General features: G+C 42.5%; 1 long non-coding RNA gene across 3 annotated transcripts in view; it reads right to left on the bottom strand.

Moving 5' to 3' along the window:
* Positions 1 to 2,352: 2,352 nt before the first annotated feature.
* The window catches only part of LOC107207450, a 12,302-nt gene continuing 619 nt past the window's right edge, over positions 2,353 to 14,035 (bottom strand). Inside the window, exons 2-4 of one of the 3 annotated variants that reach the window (XR_004498313.1) lie at positions 13,610 to 13,723; positions 5,747 to 5,931; positions 2,353 to 4,762 (exon numbers count right to left, since the gene is read on the bottom strand). This is a non-coding gene — a long non-coding RNA (uncharacterized LOC107207450). The other 2 variants (XR_004498312.1, XR_001522758.2) reach the window with 2 other exon arrangements.

The following is a 14,035-nucleotide window of genomic DNA, read 5'->3' as shown; positions in this document are numbered from 1 at the left end:
TAAAATAGTCAAACAATGGAAAAATAAAGCAGAAGAAACAGCTAGTCTAAAACAAAATATTACATGCACGTACTAGATTAAGAATTAAGAATTTAGCATTAAGAATTATTGTTGCAGCAGCAAATAAAAACATACTTCTTGAGCCACAGAAATCCGTAAGAAATGTGGGTAGAGACCTGTAATAAATCAGAAATGTTAAGAAGCATCCCAACAGTCATTTTGATCTTTTGGCACTGAAGTAAAGTAAGCACAGTGCATAAGGGTTAACTCCTCAGCTCACATAAATCAAGTTAACACCATTTAAGTTAGCAAAATGTATTCAAAGTCAAATTCATTTACTCCAGCCAAAGATCTGTCCCTAACTCTATCCATTGCATTTTATACTGCATTAACAATTTTAACATATTCAGCTTTAAAGCCCAATATACTTCAATATAATCTCCATTGCATACACACACTTTTATGTACACATGCATATGCAGAGGAATACATACATATAAAATTATTTTAACTTATAATATAAACAAATTAACATAACAGAATTTGTAGCTATGAATAACAGAATAGGAACGGTTTTGCCGGGTTTTGTGAGGAAACACACTGAAAATCCTAATTTGAGTAGAGTCAACCAACCTGGATTTATGAGCAGGAAATCTTGCTCAAATAATTTGTTGGAATTTTTCAAAGTTATCCCTGCCAAGGTAGACAAAAAAAAAAATACTATGGATGGTATAAAATACGCCTAGACTTTCAAAAGAGTGTTTGATAAGATCCTACACTGGAGATTACCAGCAAGGTACAGAGCCACTGCATAAATGATAACAAACTTTAATGAACTGATAAGAGTCTGCAAACAGCATTCACCGAGTGACTTAGAGATTGGCAGTCAATACAGCCTAGTGCCTCGGTCAGGTTAGGAGCTTGTCTGGTCTCTAATCTATGTAAAAGAATTAAATCAGAATATCAAAGGTAACGTATCAAACCGTGCCGGGGACATAAAAGTGACAGGGGCTGTAGCAGCAATTGTCTCACTCGGGCTGTAAATGCGAGATCCAGATCAGCAGCAAATGCAGCATCAGCAGCACCGGGATCGCGCCGCTGTGCCAGAGCCCGCAGCCGAGAGAGCAAAGCAAACAGGATTTGCTCATGCAGGGCCAAATGTGAAAGCAAGCTCCACGTGGGCACAGGGCTGGGGAGGAATTGGTGGAGGGTGTTATGGAAGGGACAGAGTGGGGGAAAGCCAGGTGCTGCTTGAGAGAACGGAAAAGCTCAGGGAACAACTGGAATTACAACAAAAGGGGAGGAATAGATAAGAGGATGCTTTGAGTCTCTTAATCCTTAGGAGATGGGGAGTTTAGAGGTGATTAAAATCTTTTGAAATTAAAAAACAAAACAAAATTTGAAAAGCCAACCTTTTTTCCTATCCCAATTTAATGGGTAAATGTTTGGGCAAAGCTTTCTATCCCAGGAATACGATTATGGTTTACTGTAAAGATGACAAAACCAGTCCTGTGTCACCTGAACCCAAATCCCACATAGTTTTGGACCACTGCAGTCCCTTCCTGACCCAAGGGTGCCAGGTCTGGCCAGAAAAGCTCAGCACAACCAGCAGACCAGAGAACAGGACAAAAGTGTCAGAGTTGATTTCTGTGCTGCCACAACTCAGGGCAGTGTTGGAGGAGCTCTGCAGCCCTCCTGGTGTTTTTTCAGAAGCTCCAAAGAGATTATGGCTCCTAAATCCTCTTTATAAGAGTGTCTCCTCCCTGGAAAACCACAATTTGCAGCCAATTTCAGTGCTGACTGAAACTTGGAGTGTTTTTGGGGACCCTGGACCTCACTCCCAGTCCAGTTTTTTACATTAGGAATTGACCAGGTCCATGAAATAAGCTGGCACAGAGTCACAAAGCCCAAGAACAGGGCTCCAGTCCAATGGATAGGTCTTTCACCTGACAGAAGGACACATCTTCCAATAAATTTTGATGAAAAACGTGAAATGAAAGAATTTCTGAACAGGGCTGAATGGACCCACCCCAGCATGTGAGGTTAACTGAAGAGTTTTCAGTATCATTTTGTCCCCTGGTAACTGCACAGAATTTCAGCAGGTATTTAATTTAAACCTGCAGCAGCTAAAAATGGGTTCTGCTCCTATGGCTTCACTAATTTTACCAACTTTTACATTCTTGTTTCTTCAAACAACTTGCCCAACACTGGATGGAAATTCTGTTGGCATTACTGCCACATCTACTTCCCTCAGTTTAATGGATCTTTTTTCAACAGCAAGACTGAAAATGCTTGGCCTTATGAGGATTTATCAGAACTGTACAAAGATTAAAATATCAGCTGATTATGACACACGTTTCACCAATAATTCCTTTATTATCATTATGGAAGGACCCTCACAAAAAGCAGTCTGGTGCTATGGAAGCCACTACACTGACTTCCACTTTTTCAGAGCAGTATCTTATAGTATGGATGAAAAAATCAAGAGATTTTAAGCTATGAGTGCCCAAGAGATGCCATGAGAAATGCTTTTTATGTCTCTCATTGTCTTGTCCCTAAGGTGGCAATTTTGATTCCTCTTTGGATCACCAGCTCCCCGGTAAGGCTGGATTTTTTAGACTTTTACAGAGTATTTTTCATCACTGTGGATCCTGGATATAAAGCTGAAGCTTTCTGTGTCTCCCAGATATTGTTTACTGATTATTTTTTTAACCAGCTGCATGTCCATGTTTTCATTTCTGTCATAACTCTTTCTTCACCTGCCTGAAACCTAGAGATTTCTAATATTTCTTCCGTTTCCAAGTTTCTCAAAGTCCCCTGTCCACCCAGCACTGCCATCATAGTTCCTGAATAAAACCTCAGTGTTTCTCAACACTGGTGCAGAATTTCTTCCCCTAAACAACCTTTGCTAGCAGTGCCTCTTTTCTCAAGGGAAAATCTCTAAATAAATCAAACTTTCTGCTCACCATAAGAGCAAGTTGCTTCCCTAAGTTACAGGGTATGGTTAGATATCAGAATAATTGTTAATACATTGTATTTCTGGGATTTGGATGCACTTAAACAACAAACCTAAGAGTCTTTTTCTTGATCTTGCATCACAGTGATCTACTTTGCCTTCTTCCCACTTCATACTTCACCCAAAGTGTTTTTATTTCACCAGCCTATCAACCTTTGAAATTTGAAAATCACTCAGGTTTATCTGTGACTTGTGTTTCTTTCCCCACTATTTGTGTTGAGAGCTTTAATGACATTCTCCTTTGAGTTGCCTCAGAGGAAAGGAAAGACCCAGGTTTTTTCACGTCTGAGGAAGCATCTGTATGCTAATTCCCTCTCAACTTTGCAAGCAGAAAATTTAAAGGGAGATGGGTTTTAGCAAGTGGAGACTGGTTAGCAGTTAGAAATCTTTGCAATTGTACCAATTCCTTGTGAGATTTTTTTCCCTCCCACCAGCTTTCAAGGCTATTTCTTGACTTTACAATATCATTATAAGTTAATACTTGACTCCCAAAAGTCCCGCTCCACCTTAAAAATTGTACTGAATCTGTCAAACATCAATTTTGAATCAATGCCAATTCAGTATAAATAAAGTGTGATATGGACACTCCAGCAAAGGATTGCCTGCAAATCAAAAGAGCTCTTATCACACAAGGAAGGTGATAGATTTTTCTCCAGTAATTCCAATTCTGATCACCTTTTTCCAGAGGAGAACTTTAGTGACTGAAATAGGAATAAGATATGAAGCAATTGTTGTTTCCGGCTGTTAAAGATACTTTATATAAACGAAGACTGAGCCTAATCATTTTTTTAAAAAAGACCTAAACATTAATATTTTCATAATTAGGTTGAGGGCTGAGGTAGTGGCTGTATCTGGTGAGTTTAAAAAAGGAAAATAAAACAGATTATGCCAATTAAAAATGAAAGGTCTAAGAATAAACAGTGAATTCTTGCAGAGGATCCAACTCACAGCGTAGTAGGCATTATGTCAAATAAAACCACGGAGTGAACTGAAGTATTAATGAACAGAAGAGATAGCCAGACATGTTTACACAGGCAGACAGGGCTGGAGGATATATCGACAACGTGGGGAGGTGTGTTGTAATAAACTTGAAGGGGGACAGACTTGTTGGGCCAAGTGTCCCTTTCCTGTCCAGGAATTCCTCATGTCCTCATTACCCTTTCACCTCTGGACAGCTGCAATATTAAAATCTGGCTCCTATCTTAAGGAAATTGAGTTTAATGTCCTTAATTTAGCCCCCAGTCTACATATATCCATATCACAAAGCAATCATACAATTTGGCTCGACAGACAGCGGCTGCTGAGGCAAGAGGCTCATCCTGGAATGGCAGGGCTGTTGCAAGGCAGGCCCCAGGCCTCTGAAAAGCATCTGTAGCCTGTGCAATACGTTCATGGTACATTCACACTTGTGAGAAGCCATCTTATTTTCACTTCTTTCTTTTCCTGGTACCTTTTGCAGGCAGAGTTTTAATTACCAAAGCAGTTGTCACGTTCCTGTATCGTGGCAGAGGCCAAGCTGGATGAGAACAAAGGTGGTCTCTTGGTTTTTTCATCTTTTCTTCAGCTCTAAGTACAGCCTCAACAACTTGATTCAGCACATCTCCCTTCTCTCTGAGGCACAGAGGAGGGCTGCAGGGTTAGGTGCTGCATCCATAGATTACTTAGCAGGAAAAACATGAGTGGCATATTTTGGTCTCGGGGATTGATATGCAACACTCCGAACGTCGAAGTCAACTGCTAAATAATCTGGAGTCAGAAAGGGGCAGAGCAGTTGTGGAGGGGAAAAAAAAAAATGTGAAGGGGATAAAAATTAATCATGAAAAGAGTGTTATGTTTTATGTTAGTAAATCATTTTAACTAATTGATTACATCATATCTCCAGCCAGGCTTCCGATTTAAAATCTTCATGAATCGGTGGGCAGGGATGTAAAAGACACTTGTTCTCTTCATCTAGAAAACATCTATGTTGCTTATTTTCCAATATTATGGGGAGTTTTTTCTCTGCATTTTTCTTTCAGATTTTTTTTTTAATGCCTTTTTGATGATTTTCTTCTGATCTGTTTGCTTAACGACATAAGGGGCAAATAGTAACGTAAAGGCACTTGAAGAGTATTGATATAAATATCAGTGTACTGGGTGCATTTTGGGATGGAGAGAGGGGTGTAAGATGGAGGATAAGTCTGACAGCTCGCGGCAGACGCGGCTGATTTGTAAATAACAAAATTGTAGGATTTATTCCTTTTGATGCACTGCACTTTTATTAAAAGAAAATCCCCTGGAAACCTCTGTAAATGGCACGAAACATATAATTAGACTTAGCTTTTTTCACCCTCTGCTTATGCTTATGCTCCGTAACTTCAGCAGTGATTCAGTAACAACAGATTTTATAGAAACATCTGACAATGAGAACAAATATTTGCAGTGTTTTCAGTCTCTGCTCTGTATTTCTCTCTCCGAGGCAGAGCTTGCCTTCCTCGTGTGTGGATCAGTGTCGCTCTCCCTGCTGCTCACACCTCCAACCAGATCCACTTTCCAACACTAAATTTTAGATGTGACTTTTTACCCCTCTCTTCCTACCTCCCAAATGCCACCCTACGAATTCCTGTCTCCAAATTCCAGACCTCCCAAAAATGAGTGCCACCAGCAGGCAGGCTCTGGCATAGGCAAAATCATCGTGGCCAGGCACAGCTGGTGGGTGGTGGTGGCTCGGGAGCTCTCTCAGGCACTCACCAGAATTATTCCAGAGACCACGTTGCCTCCTCCCTAGCTCAGAATTTGGGAAGCCACATCCATTTACAACCTCTTTGTCGTTAGGCCCATTGGCAGGTGGACCCACTGACGTGTGGACCCTCTTGGTGAACATCAAACAGCATTCCCACATTCTGCCTGGTGCCTTTGCTGCACCCATTTCCAACCTGTCAGAACAGGGGAAAGAATACCGTCAATATAGTCGGTTCTGAATTAAAAAAAAAAAAAACAACACATAGAAACGATAAAAATAACCATTTTTAGAGGGTTTCAGGTTGAAGGTTGCTTGTCAGAATCCAAGAAGAGAGCAGCAGTTGTTCTGACACTGCGGTTTTCACATCCTTGTCAGAGATTTGAAGCAGGATAGCTGATGTGTGTTAAAAAAGGATGGGAAGGTTTAAAATAGTTTAGATGCTGCCTGGAGCAAGTTTGAAGAGATATAGTAAGGAGCATTGGTAGGAGTGTACGTGCACCTAAAACCATCCATGAGGGGAAAAATCTCGTCCAGCTGCTGGTACCTTTAATTCAGTTCTGACCTGAATCCCCTCCAATGACCCAGGGACAAGTCAGGAAATTTCCCTAGAAACATTTTTAAAACATGAATCGGGGAAGGAGTGACAACATGGAAAATGCTTTCATTGCAAGGGAAAAGAAAAAAAAATTCTCTCTCTGGTTTTTGACAGCTCTAATAACCCAGAGTCTAAGATTTGGGCTTGGAAAGGGGCCAGTTGGCCAAGCCTCTATCCACAGACAGGCTGGAGATGATGCTGATAGTCAGAGGGAAGCAAACAGAAGACCTGGCAAGTCCAATGCCACCCCTGACAAAGGGGATGTCTGCCAGCTCCTGGGTAAATCTGCAGTTGAGGTGTGCAGCAGTCACTGGGTTGTGCCTGTGCTTCTCCTGGAATCTGATCCAGTCAGCAGCCACCCGCAGAACGGCAGCAGTTTCCCAGATATTGGGCAATTCTGTACACAAGGAAACTATGCTGCAGCAGCTAATTGCTTTGGAAACTATGCTGCAGCAGCTAATTGTTTCAAATCATTTGGGATTTTCTAAATATCTTCGTAACCCTTGTGTTTCTGTAGATTTTAAAATATCCAGCTAATCTCCTGAAGTTGTGGAAAGAAAAATATGTTTTCCCTGGGGCGGTGATAAGAAATAATTGGGGCAATCGATCGACTCCAAAACTTTTGGATAGACATCAAAATGTCAGCTTTACACCCATATTCTTTGCTGCTAATTTCACCTCCATTAACTTAATCAGGAGTCAGTGGGAAAAGTAGGGTGACACTGAGGAAGCCAGGGAAAAGGAAATTTGTTCTAGTCTCAAACAGGTAGAACAGGGGCTACTATGTAATTATGAATGTATGTGAATTTATATTCAGCCTAAACGCAAACAAAAAAAATCTGCATGTAAATAAATCTTCCACACAGTTGTCCATTGATCTCATGAAGGTACAATAACATCTGAGAGGCATTGGATGATGTTCCTGATGTCGCATCCCTGGAAGCATCCAAGGTTGGACGGAGCTTGGAGCAGCCTGGGGTGGTGGAAGGTGTCCCTGCCCATGGCAGGGGGTGGAATGGGATGGGCTTTAAGGTTCCTTCCCACCCAAACCATTCTGGATTCTCAGCAGGGGATGCCTTCAGCCCAGAACTGCTGCTGACCCCAGCCCCAGAAGGGATGTCTCCCTTTACAAAGAATTGTGGGAACATCTCAGGGATGTTTTCTTACTCTCCTGCTTTTAGAACCAAAAAAGCAGAAGTTTAACCCCAATTCCCACCTCTTCCTTTTGCAAAGAACTTTCTGGCATTGCCACTGCCCTGATGGCCAAAGCAGTGGCAGTTTTGGCCACTGGGCTCAGAGCTTTTTACCACTCTTGTTCTTACAAATTCAACCCCTCCTAAAAAAAAAAAAAAAAAAAAAAGGAAAAAAGAAAGAAAAAATAATCTGTTATCACTGAGCATATGTAACTGCTAAACATCCTATTCAGTATAACTCCAGCCTGTTCTGAGAACTGAGTTTCACAGTTTCTTTATGCAGTATCTGTCTGTCAGATATTGCCCACTACATTACCATAGTCTATATAATATAATTCCACCAAAAATAAAAAACATATATATATATGTGTGCATACAAATGTATTTATATATATATGTACACACACACATATATATATATATATGTACAGATATATATTTATAATATACATATTTTTTACTACCTGCTGTGAAAAGAAAAAAGATGTTAAAAGCCTTTATTTTCATTTTACATTGCGTGTGTTCTATGTTCCTTGTATTAATGGCACGAAGGAAATTTAAACACTGGGGTGAATTTGTGCCTCCATTTTGATGTAATTTCTCTAATCTGCTAAATATAAATACTGCATCAGTTTTAGATATTTCTAGAGCAGCCATCACCTTAGTTCTCCAGTATGACGTCAAGGAGCCAACAGGCTGTACACAGAATATTTGGGCTCCCTGTGCATTTAAAGGTGCCACTAAATAAAATTCTCCAAACCTTTAAATTCTTAATAAACCAGATTCTCACAGAAGTGAAGGCAACTCCTTGGGTGCCAGGCAGGCAGTGCTGCTGTAACAATTAACCCATGGCCAGCAGCAGTGGAACAAAGGCTACTTTTTCATTCCTTCATTCAGTTTTTCTACCTTTTGGGTTCTGGTTTTGCCCAGCTGCCCCTTCCTCCTTTCTGTTCCCTCTGTGGCTGAGCTGTGCTCACACCAGCCCAGTGCCAAGCGGGGTTGCACAACAAGCACCATCCCTTGCACCCCTTTGCTGACCAACTTACAACTGATCTGCACTTCTGCTGTTCCTTAACCACCACCAGCTACAGCGAGGTGAGGTCTTGGGGGCTATGATTTAGGCATATTAAAATATATCAAGAAAATATTGATGTTGGCTCACTGGGCGGACACGGTTAAAATTTATATTAAGAGTTCCTGATATTTTAAACACCTCAAATTGAAACAACCTTTGATCTTCTCACTGAGTGTCATATAAACAAGACAGGAACACTGTGTATCTGAGATATTTCTTTATGGTTTCCTAGCTTAACCTCACATGGGTTTAAGTATTGCAGGGGACCTCACCACTGTATATAAGAAAATGAGGCCTAAATGTGCTCATATCCAGAGGATTCACCACCTTATTAATGCATATATGTCATGCATAGATTATTAACAGCTTCATAACTAGATAGGAACTTGCATTTCAATAAACATACTTTTACAAGTGCAAAGGAAAAAAGTTTTGCATTAGGATGTTACTTACTTCTTGTCTTTGTCCTGGGAGAATGCAACTAAAGAAACCACATTTAAAATCAGACATTAGATATGCAAATATGTGTTCAGATCAGAGATACGAAAATTATTCAAATGATTAATTATTCATCATAAAAATGTCAATTAATAATTCTGAAGCATAATAGGCATCTTTCTAATGCATCTTTATTTTTCAAGCCTAAATACTGTTGAATCTGTGTTCAATTGCATTCTAACAAGTTTTTAAAAATTCAACAAAGTAAACAACCAACTATAAACAAAAGTGAGCCGTGAATTTTAATCACTGCCAACTGAGCCAAGAAATGTGACCAAACTTCAGCATTGATCCCAGAAGAGAAGGAAAAGCTGCTCAGCTCATGGTGTGGGACAGTGGCTGGAGGATGCTTGTCCCTCACTGCTCACTGCCCAATGAGAAAAGAAATTTTGGGACCTGTGGATGCAGACACACAGATGTTGTGAACAGCAGCTGAGCAGCTCTAGGCCATCAGAAGTGGCTTTATGAATGACAAAATTAACAAAAACATATGAGGAGATTCACTTTTAACGTTCAGGGACTCACACAAGATCAAATATTACAGTGATCTGCTGGTTAGAAATGCCCAGGGATAGATAAATTAAAGCCAGACAATCTTTTCCCCTGCTTTTGGCTCGTATCCTATCCCTACATGGGTTTTCCGCAGAGGAACTTGAAAACTTTGGGAATGTTGATTCAAAAGGTTTCTTCCCAAATACCTCATCAGCGGGTGGGGGGAGAGTCATTCCCTGACCCTTTCTTCCTCTCTTCTGTGCCCTCTCCTCCATGTGGAAATTGGAAAAAAAATAAAGGCTTTGCTTTCTAAATCTTAGTTTATAGGGACACCTGTACTGAGCCAAAGTATCCAGCAGCATCTTGGGCCCACATGGGGCCTTCCCTGCTCACAAAAATTATTCCAGCCTGTATTATCCTCTGCTGCCACAGGTGACTGCAGAAAATAATCCCCCCGGCATCTTTTTTTGTTTGATTTGGGGTTTTTTTTTTGCAACCTCAAAATTCTTTCTCAAGGCAAGGACATCTTCTACACCCCAGAGACAGGAGCATGAGAAGCAGCCAGAACCCACAGGGATCCCAAATCTTGCAGGAGCAGCTCCCTCAGAGGAGCAGGGCTGTGGGGAGGGAAGGATGCTCTCCACAGGCTTGGCTGCAAGTGGGCACATCTCATCTGGGTCCCCTACACGGGGATGTTTAATCCCTGATGTAGGAAGGGTTCCACACTTCAGGGAAAATAGTCAAGAATTCTGTCTATGGAAGACATGAAGGAAAAGCCTCAGAGCATCTGAAGTGTACTTAAGAGGTGTTAAACCTGTCTTCACCAGCCTCTAAAATATATTAGTCAAAACTCATCAGCCATGGCATCTTTGCTCCTATTCCCTCAGTTTTCCTCCTTCCACGTGGTGGGCAAGAAAATACAGTCCCCATTACTCATCCTCCTCCAGGGGACAAGCAAACACACCAAAATAAATAAGGCAGTGAATCATCCCCTCAGACCATGCCACCAGTCCCCATAAAGCCAAAGGCTCGGGTCCTCCAGGGCCTGTGCCCCAAAGCTCTCCTCGGTGGCTGGTCACCTCCCCTCTCAATCAGAGCTGGGTGCTGGGGGTCACACGGAGCTCTCTCCCTGCACAATCCCTTTCTCACAGTAGGGTTTGTCCCTGGCAGCAGGATTTGCCCCTGGCTGGCCCTGCAGATCCACACAGTGTTGGGAACACGGGGTTATCTTCACCATGATAGGTTTTGGTGGACAAAGGAAACCCACCGAGGAGCTGGAAGCAAGAGGGCTTCTCCTGTGGCTTTAACCAGACAGGTTTGCATCAGGATCAGCCCACCCTCACCGCAACTTGCAGCATTTCCATGTAGGAAAACCTGATGAAAAGAGCAGAAACCTGCACTCAGAGAACTGCCCTTAAAACCATCTCCAAGCCCCAGTGCTGGGAGCTATACACAAGGAAGGAGCTGGGGTTTGTGAGGATATTTTGGCTCTGCTTGCTTTTAAACTGATGGGGTGGGGGGGTATAGGATGTGCAAAAGTTTTAAAATAGAGCAGGGAATAGGATCTGCATGGGGATGCTGATGGAGCAGGGACTGGGATCCGGGCTGCCAGCACCACCCCAATAAAGGCAGGATCTATAGCCTGTCATTATTTCCATCTCCTAAAGAAGCTGCACACCCGTTATTAGTTCAGAGCCGGGCAGGAAATCATCGCCTGGATTAAGGTTAAATTCCATCTCAGAAGGGCTTAGCTGACTGCTAAATATTTAGGTCCAGTGTCCAAAAATTAAAAATGAAAAAAACCCCAACAAACAGCCCCACATCTCACATTAAAATAGCATCTAATAATGTTGGGTGCTATGTCAGTCCTGCGAAGATCCGAGCAGTTTTATCGCTCCGAAGCAAACCCTGCGGAGGCACATCAGAGCTGGGGAAACTGTGAGATTGAGGGCTGAAAGAACAGCCAGCAAAATTATGAATAGGGATTATCTGACAATGCCAACATGTTTCTTAGAGCCCTTGAGCATCACCACACGCTCTGAGAGTTTGTTTTTCAGCGTGGCTGCAGATAAATATATTTTATTGATACACCATCGACAGCACTCCTGCCTATTGCGAGTCAGGCTGCAGCCTCTCGTAATCTCCAGTTCATCCCCTCGTTTTGTAATCTGGAAATGTAGGAACAATATGTAAGGAATTTGTAATGGGATTAATTTATTTTGAGAACTTGTTGGTTGGTTTTTAGGTTTTTCTCCTAGAAAACGTGGGTGAGTGGAAATCGAGTAAGTCAGTAATTAGCATTCACTTTTTTCTTTCCCTTTCTTTTTATCATATGCATCTAAATTCAGTTTAGCTCTTTAAGGAATTGCCAGACTGCCCTTGATTTATAGGCAGTGCCTTCTGGATCTGAGAGGATCTAATTCAAACTAATAATACTTGAATCTGATTTCAGGATATTTGCGCTGTGCTATATATTTCATTAAGATATCATCATTCTGTGTGTGTGTGTGTGTGTGTATGTGTGTGATATGTCTCTGTGTATCCAGGTACGTTTAGGCATGGAGAAGTCATGCATCCTGCAGGAAAATCAAGCTGGCATTTAGAGAATAGTGGCAAGAAAACTTTTAACAAAGCCATGACGACTCGTAGCGGGGAACAAAAACAGAGCTATCAATAAAAACAATAAATAAAAATAAAAATAAGAATTGAAAAGATTAGGGCAGCTCGTTGCCACCTTTGCCTGGTTGGGGATTGCAGCGGCAGCAGACGGCCAGAGCCTGCCTCTCCCTCCCCACTCCGTCTGCAGCTCGGGGTTGAGGAGGGGGACACCCGGAGGTGCCACTTCCCAGCTCGGGAGGACATTTGGATGCCCCTGCCCTGAGCCCCCCGTGCTCTGCCTCCCCCATCTCACAGGGCCACCCACTCCCGTCTAATCAAGAGATGACCAAAAGAAAAAAAAAAAAATATCCCAGGCAGATGTCGGTGGCTGTGATGAGCTGCAAGGACACCCTGCGGGGAGGGCGAGGGGGGTCCCTTCCTTCCTTTGCGATGCTGAGCCGTCAGGAAGGTGTTCCCTGAGCTGGACCATTTTGGAGCGCGATCCCACCGCTATTGCTCGCCCTCCACTTCTTGCTTTAGGCACACGTTCAATGCACGGTTCAAGAGCAGTTTATCTAAGCTTAATGTAAGTAAAAGTGCGGTGTGGGATCAGCGTGCCATTTGTTTCGGTTTTCCTCGGGAGGGGGAGAAGAAAATAAAACCACATAAAGTGCTGGAACAGGCTGAACTCTTGTCCGAGCTGGGGAATTGTTTCGCAGCGCTTTAACGCAGCCCTTTGGGCAGCCCCACGTTTACCCTGGGAAGGGACCGTGCGAGTGGGCAAGAAGCGAAGTTTCTCTTTGCAGTGAGATGATTTCGAGCTCCTTCAGGAGGAAGGAAAGGCTGTGGGCTGTGCTGAGAGCTGGGCATGAGCGGCTGGAGCCTCAGCCGGATCTGCCCCCTTTGCAGCCGAACGCCTTCGCTCCGCATCCCCGGCTCGCTCTGCCTCCACTTACTTCGGAATTACTTCTCGATTACGTGCGGTGTAAACCGGCTTTTTCATTAACAAACCGGCAGAGCGTTGGTTAAGAACACTTAAACTTCAAAAAAAAAGAAAAAACTATCCCCCTGGGAAGTGGGCTCTGAATTGGTTAATAATGTGCAGTACTTGCTAAATTGCTGACTTCCAGATGTGGAAAATATCTTTCTTGTTTAGGACCTACGTAACCTGATTGGATTACGACAGAAGCGTCACATTGGAAGGCTTTTGAGTGATGATTTAATTAACCATACAGTAGAAAGCTGTATTTGCCAGGAAACCCCTTCCATATTTGCATAACCAATCCCTTCAGTGCAAAGGTGGAGTCTGGGCTGCTTTTTTTTTTTTTTTCCCTTTCCCTTCTTTTTTTTTTTTTTTTTTTTTTTCTATATGCAATTTTATTTTAATTTTAATACTTGAAAAAAGTGAAAAACTTGTAACCTCCTTGAAGTTCAGCCCCACGCGTTACTCGTCCACGCTGTCTCTCTGCTCATCCAGCTACTTCCAAGAAAGAGCAGAGCCAAGAAAAGAGCCCATCTCACCCCTGATCCATATCTGTGAACAAAACAGATAGACTGTAAGATCTCAGCACGTTCGGCTGATTTTTTTTTTTTTTCCATCAGATTTAGCTGACTATTCAAATAACCTGGATGAGTGCTGAAATGAAAGGGAGGGGAGAAAAAAAAAAAAAAAAAAAAAAAGCCCCAAAAGAAACCCGTGAAAGATAAAAATAAAACCGCACCAAAACAAGCCAGGAGCTTATTTGCAGTACCCGAACAGAGTTTAGTTTCTAGGCTTTATGTTAGGGTAAGTTTTCCCCGGCGCAAGAGCCCGGAGCGGGGCTGGCCCCGGACGGAGCGGGCAGGA

This window comes from Parus major, chromosome 7 (assembly GCF_001522545.3).
Source record: "Parus major isolate Abel chromosome 7, Parus_major1.1, whole genome shotgun sequence".
In the NCBI taxonomy this organism is placed as follows: Eukaryota; Metazoa; Chordata; class Aves; order Passeriformes; family Paridae; genus Parus; species Parus major.
Note: the sequence above shows the minus strand (reverse complement) of the source record. Positions and strands in the feature narration are given on the sequence as shown.